The sequence below is a fragment of the Ictidomys tridecemlineatus genome, chromosome 9, assembly GCF_052094955.1.
Source record: "Ictidomys tridecemlineatus isolate mIctTri1 chromosome 9, mIctTri1.hap1, whole genome shotgun sequence".
NCBI lineage: Eukaryota > Metazoa > Chordata > Mammalia > Rodentia > Sciuridae > Ictidomys > Ictidomys tridecemlineatus.
In genome coordinates, this window is record NC_135485.1 from 67,252,199 (window position 1) to 67,278,553 (window position 26,355).

Sequence of the window (26,355 nt, forward strand, 5' to 3'; positions counted from 1 at the left end):
GGGATTCAAACTCAGGCCTTGAGGTAATCTGGAGAGATATAACAATAATTTTGAGTCAAACTCTAACAGAGACCTCAGTTTGCTAAGGTTTGGAGGATGATTTATATTTTCCTAACACTTTATACCTTGTGGGCCCTTCTGCTGTTCAAACTGAGCATCCTCATTGGAGTTATGATGAATCACTTTGAAGGTGATACAGAGATCACCTGATCATTTGTCTCAAGGCAGCACTTAAAAATTATAGGATGAAACCTATTCTATGACATTGGCATCAATTGATCAGGGGTTGGGGTGAAATCCCAGGACTTTTGTAGAAATATTGAAGGAAGGCTTAGTAAATATACATTCTTAGATCCTGCATCTCTTGAAAGGCAATTTATTTTAAAAGATAAATTTATTCTTCAATTTGCTCCAGATATTAGAAATTACAAAATTGGTAGCAGGCCCTGGGACTTCCCTTAAAGTTAGCCATGCAGGTCTTTTATGATCAAACCAGGAGGAAACATGAAGGGACCTAAGAAAGGAGAAAAGAGGGCCAAGAGACCAATACAATTATTGACTGGAGCACTTCATGGCCACCCTCTTTTCTTCCTCACAGAACCCTTGAGCCTCTGTAGGTGTCTGTCATCATTACAGAAAGTGAGGGAACTAGAAGAAAATCTGCCCAATTAAGGACAAGTTTCCAAAGACTTCTTGCCCTGTATGTGGCAGGACAAGCCACTGGAAAGTGAAGCACATGCCTGAACCCCAGTGGCTGGGGAGACTCAGGCAGGAAGATTGTAAGTACAAAGCCAGCCTCAGCAAAGTAGCAAGGCCCCAAGCAATTCAGGAAGACCCTGTCTTTAAATAAAACATAAAAAATTGTTGGGGATGTTGCTTAGTGTTGAGTTTCCCCTGACTTCAGTCTCTGGTAACCCCTACCATAAAAACCAGATTTACATTCCCCAAAAGATGCTCTGTCCTCACCACCCTTGCCATGGATAGAAGTTTTAGTTAGGGGTTTTCTAGCACTTTCTGGTGGAAGAAATTTCTGGTCTTTGGAACAGCTCAGTGTATCTAATATTTCTCTGTCTCTTGGTATATCAATTTTATGTTGATAGTTGTATCTTGTTGTTTTTCTCATAGGGCATTTGCCTCTAAAGGATTTCCTCTATTTCAGATATTGAGGCCCCATGGATAGAGCTTAACTCATAATCAAGAGCATTTCACTGACAGCAAGTATGGAAGATACCTACCCTTATCAGCAGAAAGTAGGTATTAGTCACCCTTGTCCCAGATATGATTTAGGGTCTTGAACCTTGGCAGGGCGTATTAGGTAGCAGTTAGTAGTGACCAGTGAAATGGAAACCAATAACATGGCAAGGTCATGGGTTTTCTTTAAAGTTACTTTTTACCCAGCTAGTGCCCTTCTCAGACTATTCACTGAAGACCTTAAAAGAGCATACTACAGGGATACTGCCACATCGATATTCATAGCAGCACAATTCACAATAGCAAGACTGTGGAACCAACCTAGATGCCCTTCAATATATGAATGGATAAAAAAATGTGGCATTTATAAACCATGGAGTATTACGCAGCACTAAAAATGACAAAACCATGGAATTTGCAGGGAAATGGATGGCACTAGAGCAGATTATGCTTAGTGAAGCTAGCCAATCCCTAAAAAACAAATGCCAAATGTCTTCTTTGATATAATGAGAACAACTAAGAACAGAGCAGGAAGAGCAGGAAGAAAAGATTAACATTAAACAGAGACATGAGGTGGGAGGGAAATTGCATGGAAATGGAGGGAGACCCTCATTGTTATACAAAATTACATATAAGAGGTTGTGAAGGGAATGGGAAAATAAACAAGGAGAAAAATGAATTACAGTAGATGGGGTAGAGAGAAAAGATGGGAGGGGAGGGGAGGGAGGATAGTAGAGGATAGGAAAGGTAGTAGAATACAACAGTTACTAATAGGGCATTATGTAAAAATGTGGATGTGTAACCGATGTGATTCTGCAATCTGTATTTGGGGTTAAAATGGGAGTTCATAACCCACTTGAATCTAAAGTATGAAATATGATATGTCAAGAGCTTTGTAATGTTTTGAACAACCAATTAAAAAAACTTAAAAAATAAAGTTACTTTTATGGTTTTCTTTACATTACTTTTAAGGCAAATGGGTAAACAGATAACTTACAGAAAAACAACAGGTGTGGAAACCTTAAAGAATAAACAGGGAAAAGAGGGCCAATCAAGATATATATCCAGAAAGAAAGATTAACGGGGGCTATTCTAACTCTTGACAGGGTAAATTGGGGTCATTATAAAGCTAGAAATTATGGCCATAGGTGTCCCAATATATTTCAGAAGAAAAATATATTTTCTCAGTAGTGCAGGAGCTGTAAGGTGAATTATGCCTTGTCATTAACCTGAATATTCATATTAACAGAAAACTGACTTATAGATGAAGTCCTCTGAACAAGAAGGCCACCATGACAGTTCTGAAGAGGACCAACTAAGGTCAAAACTCCACCACCCAACACAAAGGAGGTGAACACCTGATTGGCAAAGAGTGCTGAAGGTAGACCCAGTTCTCAAGGCAACCACAAAACACCAAAAAATTCAGAGATAGCACTGTTTCCTGTTGTTCTTTGCTGGGAGATGACCTACCCTCTTGGGAGTGCTCTTTGTTTGAGTCTTAATTTAGTTTTACTACTAATAAAATTCTCTTTTCTGGTTTTCAGTGACTGACTCAAAGTCTTATTTCTTCACAACAGAAGAACTGGGGTTTGGAGCTTTAGCGCCCCCCCCCCCCCGCAGTCTCTTATGACAGGAGAGACTCCTGGCCATCTTTGGCCAGGAGAGTCCCCAGTAGGAAATAGGAGATTTGAGGTGATGCTGAGATAGGTTTTCTTGAAAAGCTGGGGAGCTCTGCCCTGAGCTCTCAGAAGTCTCCAAGAGTTGGGTTCCACTGAGCAGCCTGGTTCCCAGCACAGCTGAGTTGTGGGGAGGGGCCAGCTGTGTAAGCATCTTCACTCCAGGGTTCTGGCTACCTTATTTCTAAGCAGGCCAGCCCCTGGATGTGTGACAGTGAATCCCTGAATCTCCCAAACAGAAACCTCTTGATATATGCCCATCTTGGGAAAGAGACACAGTTGTTGGCCAGTTGGTGGTGTTTCCTCTGTCCCTCATGGGCAGTGTTTTGCAATAGATTGTCTTGCCTGGCTTCTCTATGCATATAGGACTAGTTTATACCCCAGAGGGTTGCACGGGTCAGGTAGCCCAGTCCAGAGGATCATGGGGTGCCCATAACAACCAAATCTTTTTAGGAGAAGGATCCCTGTCCAGTCTCAGACTGGAGTAAACATCAAAGGAGATTTGCAGTGCCTTTTCTTCATGGTGCCCATAGGCCCACTCTCACTTCTGAGGCCAGGCCTCTCACAACGGCCCTGACCCCATGAAAATAGATGCTTCCTGTGTCTCCTCCCTTCCCTTCCCCTCCAAACTCCCCACAATGTTACAAGTCATCCAGAAGGATAGCCTCACATTAAGACACAGAGTGCACACAAGCCAGACATAGCACAACTGTCCATCAACAGAATCAGGATTCATAGCTTATGAGACTCTCAGGTACAAAATTTAATGCAGGAACAGTGAGTAAACAGGCTACATACAACCAGAAGATGACTCACAAAATACTGAGTGGAAAGAACAAAATGTGCTCTATGTTCCCATCCTTAAGACCTTCAAAACCAGGAGACATACAATTAATCTTTGGGGTGTGAGGACATGGTAATGACAAAATCCAGGGCCAAGGCCACCTTATGGATGTAGCAAGTAGGTCAGGAATAATATGTGTGTGATTCTATGGTGCTGGGGATGCTGTAGGTCCTGACTGGGGAGGTGGGTGTCAGCCCACTCATGTTATAATTCATCAATCTCCACAGATACATTTCATGTACTTTGCATATGTATTTTATTTCACAAAGATCACACAAAAATAAGCCACCCCACCTTTAGGCCTGTGTTGGTGTTCTCAGGGCACTGGCCCCCTTATGTCTTTCTCAGATGGTCTTAGTTGGGAAGACAGGGTGGGGAGCTGCCAGGGCCAGAGGACAAACAACTCAGGTGGCCCTCAGCCAAGGAACCTTATAATACCACTTTCATTCCTTCCCCTGGGGTTTCCTCCTGCCCTCTGCACTGCCATACATTTGCTCCATACCCCCTGTGTTCTGTTGTGTTGACCTGGGAACCTGGATTCCTGACTCTGACAGGCCTGCCTGGAGTGGCATTTTCTGACCAAGTTCTGTTTCTTATAGAGGATTGGCTCTGGTGAAGCAAGCACACCAGCATCCATGGTTAATGGAATCTCTGGAGTGGTATTTTAGTGTGAATTTACTCACTTACTTAAAGCTGAGTATGTATGAATATATTAGTTATATAATGATGGGAACTCCATCTCCTTGTCAGGCCCCTCATAAGGTAGACAAGGTCAGAATACTTGTCCTTTTGGAGAGGACAGGTATGAGAAGACAGATTCATGTGATGAATGCTGCAGAGCAGTCTGGGGCCTGTGAGAGCCATCACTGAGCATAGCAGAAAAGGGATCCCTAAAGAAGTGATATTTAGCTGGGCACAATGGCAAACATCTATAATCCCAGTGGCTATAGAAGCTGAGGCAGGAGGATGGTGAGTTTAAAACCAGCCTCAGAAATGATAAGACACTAAACAACTCAGTGAGATCCTATCTCTAAATAAAAATACAAAATATGGCAGAAGATGTGGCTCAGTGGTTGAGTGCCCCTGAGTTTAATCCCTTGTTTAAAAAAAAGATGTTTATAGGAAATCAATGAACCTTAAATTATGCTACAAGTGATAGTAACAAAAACAACATGGTATTGACACCAATACAGCCATATAGATTAATGGTACAGACTAGATGGTACAAAGACAAACCCTCATAAATTCAGTTATCTCATACTAGACTAAGTTGCCAAAAACATATATTGGAGAAAAGATAGCGTCTTCAACAAATGGTGCTGGGAAAATGGAAATCCATATGTAGCAAAATGAAATTAAACATGTTTCTCACCCTGTGAGAAACTCTGCTCAAAGTGAACCAAGAATTTACACACTAGAAGAGAGAACCTGTGCCTAAGAGAAGAAAAAGTAGGCTCAATTCTTCACCACTTTGGCTTAGGAGCTGACTTTATTAACAAGATTCCTAAAACATGAGAAGTAAAATCAATAATAAATAAATGGGATGGAATTAAACTAAAAGGTTTCTTAATAGCAAAGGAAACAATTATTAAGATGAATTGAGAGTCTACAGAATGTGAGAAAATAGTTATCATATGCATAATCTCCAGGATATATAAAGAACTCAAAAATCTTTACACCTAAAAACCAAATAATCCAGTCAATATATGGGCAAAGGAAATGAACAGACATGTCAGAGAAGAATAAATATAATCAACAAATATATGAAAAAATGTTCACTCCAGTTATCTCACTCCAGTCAGATTGGCAACTATCAAGAATATCAGCAACAATAAATTTTGTTGAGGATGTGGGGAAAAAGGTACACTCATACAGGGCATGTGGGGCTGGAAATTGGTGCAACCATATGGAAAGCAGTATGAATATTCTTCAGAAAAAAATGGAATGGAATCACCTTTTGACCCAGTTATCTCACTTCTCGGTTTATATCCAAAGTAACACAGCAACATCAAGTTTACTGTCATTCAATTCACAATATCTAAACTATGGAACCAAACCAGGTGCCTTTGAATAGATGAATGGATAAAGAAAATGTGGTATATATATGTGATGGAATATTACCGAGCCATAAAGAATGAAATGATGGAATTTGCTGACAAATGGATACAGCTAGAAAATACTGTGCTAAGTGAAATAAGCCAATCCCAAAGAACCAAAGGCCAAACGTTTTCTCTGATATGTAGATTCAAATTCACAGTAAGGGAAGGTGTCTAGGGAAGCGTAGAGACACATTAAATTAGATACAGGGGAATGAAAGGAGGAGGGGGTATAGAAGTATGTGGGTTAGGAGAATAAATCACACATTATTACCTCGTGTGTAAATATGAAAACACAACCACTGTAATTTTATGTCATATACAGTCAGAAGAATGAGAAGTTATACTCCATTATATATGAAGTGCCAAAATCCACTCTACTCTCATATGTAACTTATTAGAACAAAAAAAGGCAATATATTTGAACATGATAAAAAAAAACTTATGATATTTTCACTGGTCCTTTTAGTGACTATGACCCTACATGCTGCACCTGTGGGCCAGAAGGGATAGTTGGCTCTTTTTCTAGAGAGTCCACTCTCTGTACAGGAAGGGGAGGCCTGGTAAGCATGTTGCTGGAAGGATTTCAACTACAGTTGTCAAACTGAGGGCTGAAAACAGTGCCTAGGCCTGCAGGGATTGCAGAGTCATTGAAAATTGAGTGGAGTCCTTTAGGAATTTACTGCCAGTGTCCATTCTCTACACCAGCCCCTAATATACACCATGGCCAATCAGAGTTCTATGTGTGGCATAGATAGCATTTTGTATTATTGATAGACTTGTTTATTTTCTAACTTTTGAAATACCATACATATATTTTTTTCAAAATCACTATATCAAGATAATTAGAATTCTCATTACCTAATTCATTACCTAATAATGAAAGTAATAAAATCAGAAAGTTCCTCTAATTTGTTAAACCTTAGTAGGAACCATTATCAACAGCACCAGCAGCAATGTTCACACAGGCACGTCTAAAACAAGTGACCACTTTAACAGGACATATTGTAACTCCAGATTTGTAAACTTGAAACTGTAATTTGGGGGTCTTGGAGGAAAGAAACAACTTCTGACCTCCTTGTGGTTCTTCTTCAGATAGGCCAGCTCTTCAGTCAAGTTCTCAACCTGCATCTCCAGGTCACCTCTGGCCAGGATCAGCTCATCCAGTACCTTGTCCAGGCCAATGATGTCAGACTCCATTCTGGCATACAGCCAGGTCATTCTCATACCTGAAAATTTGTTTATGGATTTAACACAATGAGTTGGACAAGGCCAACATTTCCAATGCTGGCAGAAATGATCTGGAAAAGTAAAGGGAGACATGGAAAATAAAGTCCTAATATACTAATAGCTTACAACTATATTTTCAACACAAAATCAAGTGGTAATATTAAATGCTTTTATATTAAGAGTTAAAAAAAATGTTACATTTAAACTATGGCCTGAGGATACAAAAGCAAGGATGATGGTAAAGCCCTACTCTCATTTCACGTTCTGTAATTACACTTAAAGATAAGTAGTATTATTCTCACTTTATTGAAGAGGAAACTGAGGTTCAGTGAAGTCACTCAGCTAATATGTGCAAAAGGAAGACTCAAACTTGTGTCTGCATGGTGCAAAAGGTAAGAATTGAAAAGTGTGTTGTCAGTCATGGCCAGGAATAATGGTGGCATCCATGGAAAGAACCTGTTTTGCCTAAAGAGAGACACTGATGGTAGAAGTGATAGGATATTAGAGAGGTGTCAGAGATGACTACCTGTTTCTGCCTTGATCAATGAGGAGGACAGTGATTAAAAATTAGCAAGGTAGAGAAATGGGAGGAGTAGGTTACAGGAAAAAAATGGTTTATCTAAATTAATTTATCTGAATTTGATGCATTGTACTTCATTAAAAATAAGAAAATAATGTATGTGTGTGCATGCATGTGTGTGTGTGTGTGTATCAAATAAACACACACACAAATACATATATAGTTGATTCAATGAAAACACAATGGGGATAATTCCCTGCCCAGAACCCCTGCCTTGTGTCTACCCCTTCTTCAATCCCAGCATGCTCTTGCATATTAGATTCTTTCTTCCTTCCAATATCCTCCTGTCATTATCTATTTTCTGATCTTTGGGCCCTGTAGTACCCAACTCCAGGCACATCAGGACCAGGAGAATCACTAGAGATGAATTTGTCCTTGGCCACCCCTCCTTCTCCCAAAGAAGCCACCCCAAACTTTCTCCTCATCTTCTTACAGTCTCCATTGGATGCAGAGGTCAGGCAAAGGCAAGAGTCTGCTTGAGGCCTTGACCTTCTGATCCACAGAGCATCCTGCCTGTGCAGACCTGGATCTGCAGACATGCCATCTCTGCAGCCACCCAGCAATCTACTCAGAAATTCCCCACCTTTGGTTAATGATCATCTGCTGAAGATTTGAAATTCCTTAGATTTTTAACAAGAGGTCCCACATGTTTATTTTGCACCAGGACACACAAATTCTGCAGCCAGCCCTGTACACATGTCCACATCCCAATGGCACAAGCCAGTGAAGGCAACATCTCTGATCTGTGAGTAGCAACCTCATTTCTATCTAGGAAGACACACTGCCTTAAATTACAGGGAGGTACAGGGAAAAAAGAGCTACTTCTTTTGTTTCTATGAAATACACAGTCTTATGTGCAATTTCATGTTTCTTCCTAGGTAATAACTTAGGAGGGAACCCTTGGGAACAGAATACAGAAATATCAAATTATGGCCTATTAACTGTGCCTCATCAATTTTTAATGGCTTAGAGTGAAGGCTGCTCTCAATGTCAGTGGCCCTCAGTTACAAGTAGGGAGCATGGGCTGCTTAAATATGACATGGAACCCTGGGGAGGCACAGGGAGAAGTGATGAAGTGATCCCAGTCTGAGTCTTGAAGCCCCAACTGCCTCCCAGTTCTCCCCAGGATGGAAGATCTTCTTACCAGCTTGGGGGATTAGGGGAACCTGACTTGTGGTCCTAGCTTAGCCCTGAATGACATGAAAATCTGTCTTACCAATTCATCACATTGAAAGGTTTTTGTTTCTTTCAAAGTTCTTCCTGAGATAGACAAAAAGTCCTCATCAAGCCTAAAACACCAGCTTTTAAATTATCTTTTTGCATTCTGCTTTGTGAAAATTAAAATATTTCCAGTATGATCAAATCAATAAAAATCAAAGCAATGGCAATTAGATATTTGCTAGTCATAACTATTTTCCTTCAATCCAAGATCCATCACTGCTTGTCTTCAGTGTTGAAAATACTGAAATTCAGCAGTGGAAAGATTTCTGTTCACAGTAGGAGTCGCTAGATGAGGAAGGATGCTCTGAGTTCATTGCTGGGAGTTTATAGTATGTAACTATCTGAGGAAGGATATTCATCATTACAGGGAATTCCATGAGCAGCTCAGCAAGAAGGTCTAGGGAGAGTTACCTCCCCACTCCAGTCCTATCATTGTATAATAGCCATACCCAACTTCCTTTAGAGAAGACTAATAGGATTTTGGAATAAGACAGTGCTCTAGTTTCAGTAATATTTCCATTTTTTATCTTAGAAAACATCAATTTAATCAGTAGAACATATTTTAAGACACTCAATTCAATGACTTGTACAATTGTGGGCCTTTCTCCTCTATTATATTCATCACTGTTGGCCTTGATTCTCAGTAGGATTTTAACTGTGTTACAAAAATTTTCTTAAGTGCTTTGTCATTTTTCCTGAGATAGGCACAAATTGCAAACCTAAATCAATTACCATATAATCAAAGCAAATTATTTCCCAGTATAGTTATATTTGAAACTAATGTCTGCTCCCTGCCCAAATACCACTATCTTTAGAGGAGTAAAAGAAAACAAAGTTCTCATATGTTGTTTCCTGAGTCTATTCAAAGAATCCTCTGAAGTGGAAAGAGCAACCTGTGTGGTTCCAGAAAAAGCATGTAGCTTCACATAAACCATGAACTCAAAACTTCTGCTGATGATAGTGCAGTTAACATGGTATCACACTTGGAACATCAACCCAATAAAAAGGCTAAGAGAGATGAAATAATTTCATCTTTTGCAGAAAAAGTGGCAAAAGATTTCCATGTTTCCAATCTGCCAGGTTCTGTTTATTACCTCTCTAAATATACATTTGTTCAAGATACAACCCATAGATGATAAATGTCTGATTCTTTTCAATTATCAGTGGCACTACTTGGAATGCGCCCATTGGGCACATTTAGTTACATAAGCTTTTCAACATTTGAAAAGGAAATTGCAAGACAATACTTTGTTCTTTGCAGTTCTTTGCAGGCTGCAAAGTTAGTCTTGGGTCAAGTCAGTGGTAATATTTTGAGTAGAAAGCACTGCTGATTTGGACCCCATCTTCTCAACACAGACCTATCTATCTGTCAACATACATCCAACTTCTCACTCAATTGCCTCCTGTGGAATATGTAGTATAATAAGCAATCAAATATCAGAGTCATATTTCTGAATTTCCTTTGGGTATATATATTTTTTTCTTTGATTTTGTATCTCTGTTGCTAGTCAACATTCTCCCATGTGCAATAAAAAATGATTACAACTTTGATAAGAATCTATTTTAGATATCCAAAAGTAAAAAAATTAAAACCAACAAACAAACAAAGTACAAACTGTGGTTTTCAACATCACATCAGGTCTTTCTTCCTTTGTAGCTCAAAGGTAAGAGGGTTGGACTGTGATTTATTTGGTTCTTGGTGACTATTCTGGCCCACAAGGTAAGCCAGTTTATGGGTATAGTGGCAAGGAGCAGGAACTCAGATGATGCCCTTAGTGGAGGAAAAAAAAACTTTTACTTTACATCTTGAACTTACATTTACATTTTCTAAGTTTATACTGTCATAGATATCAATTCAGAGGTTGAAATTTGCTCAGTTTTGAACAGCACATTTTAGAGATCTGAAGGCAAATCAGTAACAAAATACTCACTGGCAAATTGTATTCTTGTGTACAGTTTGTAAGTTAAACACTGTCCTGTATCCAGGTCCAAGCAGATGGTGTCATAGAAAACATCAATAATGAGCAGAAGTAAAGTACCAGATTTTGAAGACTGATTCACAATGTAAAAGTCATAACTAGAATTACAGAACATGGGGGTGTCAGCTTATTTCAGAGAAGAAATACGGTAATCCTTGTATCAGATGAAAATTTTTCATTTGCTGATTTACAGAAATGTGATTTATAGACAGATTTATAAGCCTGTCTAACTAATAATGATTTGATAAAGCAAATCCATAAAGGACAATTAAGTGCAGGCAGAAAATAAGTCTCCTGAGATTGAGATTTGAAATGTAGTTACTGATGCTTAGGAAAAGAAATAGAATTGGCATATTTGCATGGCAATAGGAAATTAGATGCAAAATTCAAAGATGAGGCTTCTTGTTTCTCCCTAAGAATTGGTGGAATACACTCAAAGTCAGTAAATGACATCACTAGTAAGATTAATCTATTTTCATTTGTTGTAAATACTGAATTTTATTTACATGTAGAGTCTTATGTAATGTGTTGGTTGTTCTACTTGTGCTTTTTAAAATAGTTCTTTCCTGCATTTGACTATATTGATCCATGTTTTTGCCCTTCCTTAATGCTACTTCATTTCTTCCCTTTTATTGATATATATCATATTTTATTTCCCATTGTGATTTCACACAACTCAATTATGCAAATGAAACATCTAAGTAAACTTAACCAGAAACTTTTTTTTCCCCAATAACTGGGAACCTTAAAATGTTTAACTTTATAGCCCTTTCCTGTGTAAATGTTATTATACTATCAGAGATCTACCTTGTTTGTTTTTTTAAACACACTTACAACCACAAGAATGAGACTCTTTTCAAACATGAGTGTTTTCGTTTCATTTTCAAACATGAGTATTCATCCAAACCTCAGAGACTGTCTTTGATTATTATTCCTTCCCACATTTTTCATACAGAAACTTTTATTTGATATACAACAAGTCTTATTTTGACTTACAATTTCCTGAATGCTTTTTTTTCTTATGTTCTATATCTTTATGGCTCACCATTGCATTACAGATATTTTAATGTATTTTCTATTTAACTATTTTCTTTCTGTGTAAACTGCTCTTTGGTACTTCCTCCAATTTTTCTTCATTTTTGTAAAGTTTATCATTATTAATTATCCAAATTTAAATTGATGTTTTAATTCAGCATTTCTTATTTACTTTTCTAATGACTTTTATTCCTTTAATAGTCTTCCCCACATCTAGGGCTGTAGCTCAGTGGCAGATCACTTGCTTAGCATTTATGAGGCACTGGGTTTGATCCTTAGCACCACTTATAAATATGAAAATAAAATATAGGAATGTTGCAAATCTTCAACTACAAAAAATAATCTTCCACTGTAAGCATATTTTATTTATTTATATTTTAATATTTATTTTTACTTTTTTAGATGGACACAATATTTTATTTTTACAGGGTACTGAGAATCGAACCCACTACCTCATGCATGCTAGGCAAGTGCACTACCACTTGAGCCACATCCCCAGCCCTAAGCATATTTTAATATGGAGTTTTTGCAACCATTTTATTTTCTAAGAATTTTGGATGTCTCATCCTGTTCTCATAATGCATCATTTGTCCAGGTTCTTACAGGGTAATTGTCATAAAAGAAACTGGTTTTTTAAATATTGTTCCCTTTAAAAGCAGCAAAATGTTTTTAAAAACAGAAAAATCCTTCAAACTATTACATAAGTAAGCATTTTGATAGGGCATATTTCATGTTCATTTTGTGATGGCTCCAAGCTCTCAAACACATAACTTGCTACTTTCATATTCATACTTAAAGGCATTTTAGGCCCACAATAAAATTAACCTTTATTTATTACAGACACAAATACTTGATTAAGAAAGTTAACTAATCACAATTTCTAAACCCTAATGAAGAGTCCCTGGCCAAGAGAGAAAAACAGATAGACAAAATTAGTCGGTAAGGTTCAGAAAATGTTTCTAAGGTGAAGTTACTGGGATTAAGTGATTTGGCCAAGGTGAACTGAGAATGTTATAGATGCAGATGTCAAAACAAAACTGTCTCACCACTGCTCCCTGGTTAACACCATGTCAATAACAGTTCCTGGAGATGGATTTCCAAGTCGATTATTATTTTCAACAAGAAAAACAACAACAAAAAAAAACCCTGAAATTTATTCATTTCTTCACCATAATGAAAATTAGCTTGATATTTTAAAAATTAGGATGTTTACTCAATCTCATCTCAGAAGGATTCAGAGTGCTAGAACATCACACATTTAGCACCTGTTTAAAAGCTTGAAGACATTGGACACCCATCCATACAGCACAGTTTATAGTCTTGATTGCATGTACCAAAGTAGGGGAGTAAGAGGAGGAGTCTCTTCAGAGCCACCCATATCCTATGAGAAGGGACCTTTCCTCTCAACCTCAGGAAGAGTCCTGCTGTCTCTCCTGGGCAGCAAGCCCAACAACCAGATGAGGCTGAGGAGACAGCTGGGAGGGAACCCCTGCCCAGAGACTTAAAAACTCTGGGATCAAAGGAGTGATATCTGCAAAACACTGACAGTGTGTTCATGGACATCTTTGAATCTCAGAGGCCTAAAAGAGCTCCACACAGCACTCCATGAAAGGAAAAGGGAAAAGATATTGCCATGACACTCCAATCTGTACCATGACTCAGTGTAAACCACAAAGTCAAAGGGTTGAGGCTGTTATCTACCCACCCAGCCACATGTCAGTTAGGGCTTTTTCTTCTCCCCAGAACAGATTTTTCACAGTACAGCTTACATCATCTAAACAGTACAGCTTACATCATCTAAATTTATGTATTCACCTGTGTGTGCAATCATGGTCAAGCATAGCTTGAACCAGACCACCTCCCACTCTATCCTAATAAACTACAATAGATTGTGGTGCATGTGATATGCTTCTAAACCAGGAAGTCAAGGCACTTGAAGGGAACCTGGAAACATATAAGTAAACCTCAACTTGGGACAAACTGCCCTCTGCTATTTTTTACAATATCAGGGTGCACCTTGCTGTAGCTTTCAGGACTGTTTCACTCACTGAGTCCAAATTCAGACTAGTCCGAGGTCTCTTTCATTTATTTTTTTATTTATTTTAGTCTAGGGGTTCTCAATGACAATACCATTGAAATTTGAGACAGACAACTCTTGGTGGTGTGTGTGATTGGATCATTGTGTTGTGTGGGGGGTATTTTGGATCATTTCTGTTCTCTACCCACTGGACTACATGCCAGTATACCACCATCCCAGTGTGTCAACAAAAAAGTATTTTCAGTCACGAACAAATTGTCTCTGTGGGCATTGTCTCCACTTGTGGAGGACTACAGATATACAGTTGGTACACCGACCCCAAGACTGACCTTGCAAACAGTTCTTCAATCTATCCACAATCTCCTCTCCCAGTTACTGGAAGATACATTCAGAGTACCACCTATTTGCAGAAAAAAATAAATTAGGTGGTATCTTAAAATTTCAGAATCATTTGGATTCTGAATTAATCCATGACAAAAAATATGTACATGTGTACATGTGTATTTATACAGACATACATATACACAGCAGTAGCCAAAGAATCCAACTAAGGATCAATCCTTTCACATATGTACTTTGATCAAAGTATCAGTCTCTTCTGATATCTTAAGCATCTTAGAAGGGTTTTTGAATACACACAAATAAGAACTGTCAAAATTACTACAAATTACTGATGTTGTCAACATGCATGACTGCTGTAGTTTCGCCTCCTGGAGAATGGAACCAACTGAAAACGCTGTTCCCAGAGATTCTTCCTTTGGGGTCAGTACCTTAGGCAAGGGCTCATCCATGATAATCATATGAGGGAGCATCTTGCTTTGCAAGAGTGACAGCTATTATGACAACTACAACATGTCCAAAAAATTATAAAATGTCTCAAGTTTTTATCCCCTGAATGTTTACTTCAGAGTTAGCACACCTGACCATTGACATTATGTGCTATATTTATTTGTCTGCCTCTTTATCAAAATTTAACCTTCATGAGATACCTTATTCAGCATTTGGTTCTATGTGTTCACTGCTGAACCTAGAAAACACTTCAGAATGTCCATTCAGTGCATGGTGACACTGTTGTCCCATTATTGCAACATTGTTTTCTAATTTCAAAGAAAAAAGCTGTACCAAATAATTTTAGTGTTTTCAAATAGAGAATAGGGAAAATTATGACTTCTGTGGAAATGGAAGATAGATTTTCCCTAAAGAACACTCTGGAATTATCCTCAATTGGGCCACAAGCATCAATGAGGAGGGGCATCTATGAGGGCCATTTATCAAATACTTAAGGACTACAAACTCATTTTTAGGTGTGGTGTGGTTTCCACTCTAAGGATGAGGAAAAGTAGCTCCAGGAGAAAAGGAAAGGTGTGAAAATAGAGGCACATCTTCATTTATGGGTAGATTGCATAGAAAGGCCTAAAGAAGCCAAAATTCTATACCAACAGGCCTCTAGAAGAACAAGTACTTGATGTGCCCTGGCTGGTTGGAAGATGGGAGAGGTGTGTGGAAAGGAACTTGGACAACATCTAAGATCTGAGATTGGTCTACAGCTGACAGAGAGCAAAGCATTGGGACCTCTGTGCTACTTCCATAAGGAAATGGCTTCTGTCACACCCAGAAGAGCCTGAAAGAGAACCATAAGCCTCTAGAAGAGATTGTGGCTTGCCTGACATCTTCATTTTTATTTCATGATGTCCTGAGAGCCTTGTGGTAACAACTGTCTCACACAAAGAACTACACAAAAGCAGGAGTTGTCAGCTGCTACTTTTGCACTCTGTTAGAAATGAAAAAAAGCATAGCAATAACAAAAACAAACATGGACCCAATCATTCCTGCAAAATATTTTAGAAGTTTAGAGTATAACTTTGCCAGAAATTTGGGACAGTTCTTGGCTAAGAACTACTTGAATGAACCCCCAACAAATATGAGTCAGGTCCACCTCTTCTGTTTGGTAACCAGGCAGCTGACAACTAAATGTCTGCCAAGGCTTACTTACTTGGTTAATCCCTCATCCATGCTTGCCACAAATCCTGCTATTGACTTCCACTGATTTACAATATCATAGAAACAATCAATACCAATGAACGTTGTTTTTCCAACTTTTTTTCAGAAAAAAGTAAATTCAGAACAGAAATATGAACAAAACTTAATTATTAGTTTAAAAAGTAGACTTTTAAACTTCACTTTGCACAAATAGAAGAGAAGTTAATGAAATCCCTACATACATGTCTCCACCTTCAAGAAAGTTCCTCCCATCTTGCAAATCATCTGGTAGGCAACCTTTGTGGCCACAGTAAGTAATGACCAGGTTCTGTCCATGGGATGTACTACCACACACTGGATTCGAGTCAGGCGTTGAACATATAAGTATATATATTTTTTAATTTCATTCCACCTGTTTTTCCCACCATTGGACAGTATACAAACCACCTGGAAAGTAAGCATACATCAATATCTTTAAGACCGAGTAACGATAAGAGAACTGAAAACTATCTCAAGGTGGAACACTGACAAACTAGTGTCTATTAAGTGACTATTGGAGTCTAAGAAAGCAGACGGTGTAGAATCACATTCCATCCCATAACTATGAGGGGGTGAAAGAAAAAGGCTATAGGATTGGCTATTTGGCAATGTGCAACCAATGTTTAAGTGTGCAAAATCCTTTGTGCCAATGACTCAATTTCTAGGAAGTTAGTGTGAAGTTAACCAGGATAGTTTGAAAGTATTGACAGAAGGATACCAGTATTAGGACAGTCACCATTTTCAGGATGACCTTTATATGTAGGGCACTTGCTAAATACTTTTCTTGACCCAATTTATTCTTTTAGAGACCCACTAATAAGTACTATTGTCCCCATTTTAACTCTGGGCAAACAATCTTGGGAGTTCACAGAAACCACCTGACTTACAAGGTGCCACACATTGCACATGACCTCCAACAGGACACTAAGCAGTTAGGAAGTTGGGCTCCAACTTGGTCTGTTCCTGATTTAATGAGAAAGAAAAAACACATTTTTTTTTTTTTACTATAAGGATACCTACAGGAAGGTTTGGGAAACATATTTTCTTATCAGATTATAAACTTAATTATATATTAAGTGAATTTTTCTTCCTTTCACTAAAAAGGATGTAAAATTTCAACTATATTGTCTAAATTGATCAAGATTAATAATTTTTCTGCTACTCATCACATTAGTTAAACATCATTCTTTTTTTAGAAAAGTCAACTTTTTCAGGTTTTTAATTACTGGCACACGGTAGCTTGTGAAGTTTTTTAAAAGTTTCATAAGAATGAATTCTACTTGACTCTCATATTCTTTTTCTCTTCCATCTTGACAATGTCAAATGCAATATTTTCAAAAAACTAGCCTTCAATTTGTTGTTTTCCTTTTGTTTGCGGTACTGAGGATCAAACCCAGAAGGTTTTACTAGAGCTTCAACCTCAGCCTTTTGTATTTTAAGACAGGGTCTTGCCGAATTGCCCTGGTGGCCTACAGAGTTGTGATGCATAGCACTTTCATGCTCTTTCAGTTTGAAGTTGTCTTTCCATTGGGTAGTTTAAAGTAATCTCTAATATAGCTGTTCCTTGGAGGCCATCTAAGATTGCAGTTTTTTGAATAGCCTGGCCCTGTTGCCTCCTGAGAAGACAGAGCCAAGCTGGATCAAAGTACAAGATTGTGGGTGTTTAAGGCTCAACCCGATTTACAACCAGTAAAGAATCAAGGGCTAGGATAAGAGAGAATAGGGACTCAGTGAGATGATCTCAGCAAGTGAGGCTGTGATTTCCCAAGGTACCTCCCAATCCCAGTACATGTGGCTGGGAGAATTTAAAGAAACTGACACACCTCCTAGAGGAAGAAGTAGAGAAATTGAAGACAAGGACCTATCAAGGAAAGGCTGTTCAAGTTACATTTTGAACATTCACCACATAGAACTAACCAGATTAATTACACTGATTGCTGCTGATGATATTTGACAATAGGAATCTTTAAGCTAATTGTGGATATAAACACTGGTAGGTACAACTGTTTTGGAACACTGATTAATAGTATCTAATTACCTTGAACATTCTACTCCCAGGTGTATCCCCAACAAAATCACATACTTGCATGCATAGTAGACATGTGCAAAAGAGTATCTATAGTGGAGCTATGAGTAATAGCAAGACTAGAAACATCCCAAATGTATACCTACAATGGAACATGTTAAATTCACTACAATGATATACTAAGCAAAGCAGGAAAGTGAATTTACTAAGGCTATGCCCAAAACTGAATTCAAAGATTGAGCAAAAGACAAAAAAGACTATGCAAATATGATTCTGAATAGGGAAAATTAAAAAAAAAAAACAAGCATCACTAAGGTATGGTGACAGAAATGGGGGTAATATTTTATTTGCAGGATATGACTGAGAGAAACAAACTAAACAAGTACAATGAAGGAAAAATGGTATAATCCATTAAGAATTCATGTCTATGTAAGCAAATGAGAAAATAAAGCATGAAGAATCCCCAAAAACTCCAATAAATACAGGAGGAAAGTTAGGAGAAAAAAGATCATCAGTTGGTAAGAATTGTTATAATTAGTAGCAATTACTTCAGGCAAGAATCAATGCATGCTGAAAAATGGGTGAAACTTAAATGAGAAACAAAAATTTGCATAGCCTTAAAGTATCTTCCCTCGAAAAACATCATAAGAAAAAAATCATAAAATGAAAAAATATTCTCTCAACCAAGGGTCAAAATTAAAATTACCATTTAAACCAACAGCCTGTGCTTGCATATAAAATGGATTGAGAAAAACCCACAACCACATGTGTGGTATTCTGCAAGAATGCATTACTTGAATCTAATTAGGAGGAAATTCACATTGAGAGACTCTACAAAATAACTAGCTAGGAGTAAAAATTTGTTCCCAGGATGTAGGCTCCCTATTTACCTCCCTTATTGTTTCTCTTGCTGAGAAAAAACTTTTTAGTTTAAGTAAGTCCCATTTGTTTATTCTTGTTATTAATTCTTGGGCTATGGGTGTCCTATTAAGGAATTTAGTGCCCGACTCAACAATATGTAGATCGGAGCCAACTTTTTCTTCTATCAGATGCAGAGTCTCTGATTTGATATCAAGCTCTTTGATCCATTTTGAGTTAACTTTTGTGCATGGTGAGAGAAAGGGATTCAGCTTCTTTTTGTTGCATATGGATTTCCAGTTTTCCCAGCACCATTTGTTGAAGATGCTATCCTTTCTCCATTGCATGCTTTTAGCCTCTTTATCAAATATAAGAAAGTTGTAATTTTGTGAATTGGTCTCTGTGTCCTCTATTCTGTACCATTGGTAACCCACCTATTTTGGTACCAGTATCATGCTGTTTTTGTTACTATTGCTCTGTAGTACAGTTTGAAATCTGGTATCGCTATACCGCCAGATTCACACTTCCTGCTTAGAATTGCCTTTGCTATTCTGGGTCTTTTGTTTTCCCATATGAATTTCATAATTGCTTTATCTATTTCTACAAGAAATGCCATTGGGATTTTGATTGGCATTGCATTAAACCTATAGAGAACTTTTGGTAATATTGCCATTTTGATGATGTTAGTTCTGCCTATCCATGAACAGGGTATATTTTTCCATCTTCTAAGATCTTCTTTATTTCTCTCTTTAGGGTTCTGTAGTTTTTATTGTCTAAATTTTTCACGTCTTTTGTTAGGTTGATTCCCAAGTATTTTATTTTTTTTTTTGAGGATATTGTGAATGAAGTGGTTTTCCTCATTTCCATTTCAGAAGTTTTGTTGCTGATATACAGGAATGCCTTTGATTTATGCATGTTGATTTTATATCCTGCCACTTTGCTGATTTCATTTATTAGCTCTAGTAGTTTCTTTGTAGACCCTTTTGGGTCTGTTAAATATAATATCATATCATCTGCAAATAGTGATAATTTAAGTTCTTCTTTTCCTATTTTTATGCCTTTAATTTGTTTTTGTCTGTCTAATTGCTCTGGCTAGTATTTCAAGAACTAAATTGAATAGAAGTGGTGAGAGAGGGCATCCCTGTCTTGTTTCAGATTTTAGAGGGAATGCCTTCAGTTTTTCTCCATTTATGATGCTAGCCTGAGGCTTAGCATATATAGCTTTTACAATGTTGAGGTAAGTTCCAGTTATCCCTAGTTTTTCTAGTGTTTTGAACATAAAGAAATGCTGTGTTTGTCAAATGCTTTTTCTGCATTTATCGAGATGATCATATGTTAAGTCTGTTGATGTGGTGAATAACATTTATTGATTTCCATACATTAAACCAGCCTTGCATCCCAGGGATGAATCCTACTTGATCATGGTGCACAATTTTTTTGATATGCTCTTGTATTCGATTCACCAGGATTTTATTGAGGATTTTTGCATCTAAGGTCATTAGAGATATTGGTCTGTAGTTTTCTTTTTTTGAAGTGTCTTTGTCTGGTTTCAGGATCAGGGTGATGTTCACCTCATAGAACGAATTTGGGAGAGCTCCTTCTTTTTCTATTTTTTTGCTATTTCAAAGCTTGAAAAGTATTGGTATTAATTCTTCTTTGAAGGTTTTGTAAAACTCTGCTGTATACCCATCCAGTCCAGGGCTTTTCTTGGTTGGTAGTCTTTCGATGGCTTCTTCTACTTCCTCCTTTGATATTGGTCTGTTTAAATTATGTATGTCTTCCTGACTCAATGTGGGCAGATCATATGACTTAAGAAATTTATCCATATCTTGACTATCTTCTATTTTATTGGAATATAGGGTTTCAAAATACTTTCTAATTATCTTCTGTATTTCTGTAGTGTCCATTGTGATATTGCCTTTTTCATCCCATATGTTAGTAATTTGAGTTCTCTCTCTTTTTCTCTTTATCGGCATGGCTAACGGTCTGTCAATCTTATTTATTTTTTTGAAAAACCAACTTTTAGTTTTATCAATTTTTTCAATTTTTTGTTTCAATTTAATTGATTTCCTCTCTGATTTTAATTATTTCTTGTCTTGTACTGCATTTGCTGTTGTTTTGCTCTTCCTTTTCTAGGGTTTTGAGATGAAGTGTGAGTTCATTTATTTGTTGTTTTTTTCTTTTTTTGAGGAATGAACTCCAGGCAATGAATTTTGCACTTAAAACTTCTTTCATAGATTCCGACATGTTGTGTCTGTATTGTCGTTTATCTCTAAGAATTTTTTGATTTCCTCCTTTATGTCTTCTGTAACCCATTGATCATTCAGTAACATATTGTTCATTTTCCAGGTGATGCAGGATTTTTCCTTCCTTCTTTTATCATTGATTTCCAGTTTCATTTCATTATGATCAGATAAGATGCATGGTATAAAAAATTAAACAATAAGATAACAAATAACCCAATCAACAAATGGGCCAAGGACCTGAACAGACACTTCTCAGAGGAGGACATACAATCAATCAGCAAGTTAATGAAAAAATGCTCACCATTTCTAGCAGTCAGAGAAATGCAAATCAAAACCACCCTAAGATACCATCTCACTCCAGTAAGATTGGCTGCCATTATGAAGTCAATCAACAATAAGTGCTGGAGAGGATGTGGGGAAAGGGTACACTTGTACATTGCTGGTGGGACTGCAAATTGGTGCGGCCAATTTGGAAAGCAGTATGGAGATTCCTGGGAAATCTGGGAATGGAAACACCATTTGACCCAGCTATCGCCCTTCTCAAACTATTCCCTGAAGACCTTAAAAGAGCATACTATAGAGATACACATCAATGTTCATAGCAGCACAATTCACAATAGCTCTACTGTGGAACCAACCTAGATGCCCTTCAATAGATGAATTGATAAAAAAGTGTGGCATTTATACACAATAGAGTATTACGCAGCACTAAAAAATGACAAAATCATGAAATTTGCAGGGAAATGGATGGCATTAGAGCAGATTATGCTAAGTGAAGCTAGCCAATCCCTAAAAACCAAATGCCAAATGTCTTCTTTGATATAAGGAGAGCAACTAAGAACAGAGCAGAGAGGAAGAGCATGAGGAAAAGATTAACAATAAACAGAGACAAGTGGTGGGAGGGAAAGGGAGAAAGAAGGAAAATTGCGTGGAAATGGAAGGAGACCCTCATTGTTACACAAAATTACATATAAGAGGTTGTGAGGGGAAAGGGGAAAAAAAACAAGGGAGAGAATTGAATTACAGCAGATGGGGTAGAGAGAGAAAAAATGTTAGAAAAAAGATAGTCCTTTAAACTAATGGTGCTGGGAAAACTACATACCCCATATGTAGAAAAATGAAATTTTAAAATAATGAAATTTTTAAAAGAAAATTAAAATGAAATTATATTTCTATCCTTCATCCTGCACAAAAATCAAATCAAAGTGGATTAAAGACTTAGGAAATAGACCTGAAACTTTGCAACTGCCAGAAGGAAAAACATCAGCTCCACACTCCAACATATTGGTGCAGGTACAAACTTCCTTAACAAGACGGCTAAAACTCAAGAAATAAAACCAAGCCTCAACAAGTGGGATAACATCAGATTAAAAAGCTTCTAAACAGCAAAAGAAATTATTAAAAGTATGAAGCCTATGGAATGGGAGAAAATCTTTACCAGATACTCCTCTGATAAAGGATTAATATCCAGAAAATATAAATAATGTAAAAAGATTAACACCCCCCCAAAAAAACAAATAAACAAACAACAAACCAAACCAAATAACCCAATTAATTAATGGGCAAAATAACTAGACAGATATTCTTCAAAAGAAGAAATACAAATAACCAACAAAAAATGTTCGACTTCCCTAGAAATCAGGGAAATGCAAATCAAAACTAAATTGAGATTTCATCTCACTTATCAGAATGACAGTTTTCAAGAATATAAATAATATTAAATGCTGGCAAGGATATGGGGGGGGAAGTACACTCATACATTGTTGGTGGGACTTCAAATTAGTACAACCACTCTGAAAAGCAGTATGGAGATTCCTCAAAGAAAAAATAAAAAACTAGAAATGGTTAAATCAAATATATTCACTTGAAGCTCTAACTCTGAAGAAATATAGAGTTTAAAAAGATATAGGGTTAAAATTAAAATGTGTATGGTATGACAAAACAAAGACAAACAACAACAACAAAACCAGGAATGGAACTACCATATGACCTAGCTATCTTACTCTCTGGCATGCATCCAAAAAGAATTAAAATCAGCATGCCATAGTGATACAGACACATCAATATTTATAACAGCATAATTCACAATAGCCAAGTTATGGAATCAGCCCAGGTGCTCTTCAATAGATGAATGGATTAAGAAAATGCCATATATATATATATATATATATATATATATATATACACACATACACACAATGGAGTTTACTTAGCCATAAAGAATAAAATTATGGCATTTCCCAGTAAATGGATGGGAATGGAAAATATCACCCTAAAATGAAATAAGCCATATTAAGAAAATCAAGGGTTGAATACTTTCTCTCATAGGCAAAGATAGAGCAAAGTAAGGGGGATACAGTGGGGAGAGACAGATATCATAACAATACAGGAAAGATTAGTGGGATAGGAGGAGACACAGGAGAGAGTGGAGGGATAGGAAAGAGGAGGAAATACAAAATGGATTTGACAAAATTATGCTATGCGCATGTATAAATAATATCACAGTGAACCACACCTTTATGTATATCTATAAAGCACCAATCCAAAATAAATAAATAATAAAAGGAAGACCATTACAATAGAGAAAGAGGAATAGTGAGAGGGAGGAGGAGAAGGAAAGAGGGGGTATTGGGGACTGAAATAGAACAAATTAAACATCATACATATTTGATCATGTCAAAATGAAACCAACTATTATGTATAAATATAATGCACTAATACAAATATTAAAAAATCTGGAATAACATATACTAAAATGTTTCTAGTACATAGTAGAATTCAAGCTGATTTTTAATTTCATTTTGCTGACAAGGTAGTTCCAGAATTTTTTAATTTTTCTGGGGATGGGGGTAGTGGTAGTGGTGGTGGTAGCTTTAAAAATATATATATTTCATTTTGAAAGTTAATATTTAAACTAGAATACTTTCATAAGAGAAAAGCTATTTTCATTTTGGGTTAAAAATACTGTGTGCTTATTAATGTTGTGTTGGTCAGCTTTTCATGCTGTGATCAAATACTCAAGAGGAAAAACTTAGAGGGGAAAAAGTTTATTTGAGCTCATAGTCTCAGAAGTTCAGTCTGTGGTCAGCTGACTCCGGATTTGGGCCCAGGGTGAGGCAGAACATCATGGTGGAAGAGCACTGTGGAGGAAAGCTTCTCTGCTCATGGTAGCCAGCAAGCAGAGACAGAGAAGGAGAAAGGAGCAGCATGGAAAATTAACCCTTCTAGGACATGCCCCCAATGACCATCTTCTCCAGCAATGCCTTACCTATTTACCACTTCACCAGTCCTTTCAAACTAGGATGAACTAATCAAGTTACAGCTCTCGCTAGTCAATCATTGCACCTCTGAATATTCCTTTATTATTAACATAGGAACTTTTGGGAGCACCTCATATTCAAACCATAATTATGATGTCAAGAAAATAAAAACTATGAGTTAGAAAAAATTTCTCTTCATTACAGAGATTTTCAAAATATGAATTATATAATTATATAAAATATGTAAAAGGACATATTAAAGTAGGATTATGAATTCCATATACCCATTACCCAATGCTGTCCAATTGTTAGCTCTTGCACAACTTGCTTGAGATATATTCTACCACTTCCCACCTCTCCTATTATTATTTAATAAAAATCACATAATATTTATCCCCTAAACTATTTTAAGTGTACAGTTTAGTAGTGTTAAGTGTATTCACATTGTTGTGTTAAAGAGCTATAGAACTTTTTCATATTGAAAAATTGAAACTCTGTAACTTTTAAACACTAATTTTTCCTCCTTTCCAAAATATAATAGTAAGAGAGACATGGGATTGAAATTCCTATTCCAAAAGGGAGAAATTAGCAAGAAGAAAGAGGTAATTGTTTCTAAGTAAGTCCAGAACCCACAGGGAAAACTATACATCTTAAAATTGGAGAATCATCTTTGACTTCACACTCTGGGCATACTCGGGAAGGAGTTGGCTCTCCATGTCTCAGGCAGACCCTCCCCTATAGCTTTGCCAAGCTAAATCCACGCAATATTTCTCACAGGTTTCTATCTTATGTTTGTAGCTCTCCCAGGCTGGAGTTGTACAATAGTGGCCCTATAATTCTGGGGAATTGAGGGCTTTTCCATTTCCACAGCTGTACTAGGCATTGCCCAATGTCAGACTCTCTGAGGTGTTTCTGACTGTACATTTCCACTTGGAATTGCTTTGGTAGGGGCTCTCTGTGGTGGTTCCACACCTGCAACAACTCTCTACTTGAGTTCCCAGGTTGTCTGCTCCATCCTTTGAAATCTAGGCAAAGCTGCCCTGACCCCACAGCTCCTGTCCCCTGCTTGTGTGCAGCCAGCACTCATGGACATTGTCAAGGTTTACTGCTCATGCCCTCTGGGTGACTGCACAAGACACATGGGGCCCACTTCAACCAAGGCTGGGTGGACAAGGGGAACTGTTCTGGACATCCAAGGGTGGAGACTTGGAGCACTGTGGGGCAGTGAATGCTGAGGTGTGACAGGTATGTCTCTGGAAACTTTACCTTTAATATCTTAGCTTGCCTTCAAAGTTTCTCAAATGTCCTCAGGGTCATCCTCTCATTATCTTGATAAATAGAATCTGGCTCCTTTCTGTCCATATGAATCTCCTTAACAAATTGTCATCTGGTGCCACCCTCGACTTTCTCGCCTATAGATCCTTCTAGCTCTTTACTTCACCAGGCTGTGAATTTCCCCCAAAATTTATTCTACTTCTCTGGTAATAATAATTTGTCTTTAAAAAATCTCTTCCTTCTCACATCTTACTGTAGCCATACAACTCCTTTAAGATTCTGCTTAGAAATTTCTTCCATCAATAGTCTAGTTTATCACTTTTAATGTCGGGCTTCTGTAAAGTCCTTGGGTATGGACACAACTCAGTCAAGTTCTTTGCTGCCTAGTAACAAAGATAGCCTTTATTCTAGTTTCCAATGCCTTGCTCTCCATTTCCTTCTGAAACATCGTCAGAATGGCCTTTACCATGCACGTGGCCACCAAAATTCTTCTCACAATTTAAGTCATCTCTGAGATTATTCAGCCTCCAGTTCTTCCCTTCTTTTGAGCTTTCACAAGAATAACCCTTAACACTCCACTCTTGAAAATACTGGCCCTTTCTAGCATGTTCCTTCAAATTCTTCCAACCTCTATTCATTCTTCAGTTCCAAAATCACACCTACATTTTCTGGGATTTTCTGTAGGAACAACCCCACTTCTTGGCATTGAATTTTTTCTCATAAGTCTGTTTTCTGTTACTATAACAGAATAACTGACACTGAGTTGTTTATTTAAAAAAAT

General features: G+C 37.4%; 1 long non-coding RNA gene across 2 annotated transcripts; it reads right to left on the bottom strand.

Annotated features, from left to right (window-relative positions):
• Window positions 1-6,846: 6,846 nt before the first annotated feature.
• On the bottom strand, window positions 6,847-10,905 carry LOC144366764 (uncharacterized). 2 transcript variants are annotated; one of them, XR_013425910.1, is made up of 3 exons: window positions 10,770-10,905; window positions 10,455-10,609; window positions 6,847-7,108 (listed from the first exon to the last, which is right to left on the bottom strand). It is a non-coding gene; the product is annotated as an uncharacterized LOC144366764 (long non-coding RNA). The 2 variants fall into 2 exon arrangements; XR_013425909.1 differs by lacking the exon at window positions 6,847-7,108 and having other exon boundaries at window positions 10,385-10,609.
• Window positions 10,906-26,355: the final 15,450 nt, after the last annotated feature.